At 55.5% G+C, this 647-nt stretch overlaps 1 protein-coding gene across 2 annotated transcripts in view; it reads right to left on the reverse strand.

Moving 5' to 3' along the window:
• Nucleotides 1-647, reverse strand: part of AHRR (aryl-hydrocarbon receptor repressor) — an 82,230-nt gene that overhangs the window by 80,766 nt on the left and 817 nt on the right. The gene's annotated exons all lie outside the window — the stretch shown is intronic.

The raw sequence follows: 647 nt of genomic DNA on the forward strand, positions 1-647 counted from the left end.
CCTGAGCCTAACCCTGACCCTGACCCTGACCCTAACCCTGACCCTGACCCTGACCCTAACCCTGAGCCTAACCCTGACCCTGACCCTAACCCTAACCCTGAGCCTAATCCTGACCCTGACCCTAACCCTGAGCCTAACCCTAACCCTGAGCCTGACCCTAACCCTGACCCTGGCCCTGACCCTGACCCTGACCCTAACCCTAACCCTAACCCTGAGCCTAACCCTAACCCTGACCCTACAGTGCTTGGAGGCACTATGGCCACACACTAAGGCCCAGCATTTGACCCATCAGGGGCCCAACGTCAGTGACACAGCAGGTGACAGGGCAGTGAGGTGTTGCTGTGAATCTGTACATAATCCAACAGCCCCAGCAGCCAGGAACATCATCTGACACACACTGCCTCACATACGCACCACACACACACACACCATACACACAACCTCACACATACTCAGTCTCACACACACACCATACACAGCCTCACACACGCACACCACACACACACGCACACAAACAGCCAGGAACATCATCCAACACATACAGCCTCACACACATGCCACACATACACAGCCTCACACACACACACACCCCACACACACAGCCTCACACACACACACATCACACACACAGCCTCACACACATACAC

Source organism: Sapajus apella, unplaced genomic scaffold (assembly GCF_009761245.1).
Source record: "Sapajus apella isolate SASKATOON/1434 unplaced genomic scaffold, GSC_monkey_1.0 scaffold11, whole genome shotgun sequence".
Classification (NCBI taxonomy): Eukaryota; Metazoa; Chordata; class Mammalia; order Primates; family Cebidae; genus Sapajus; species Sapajus apella.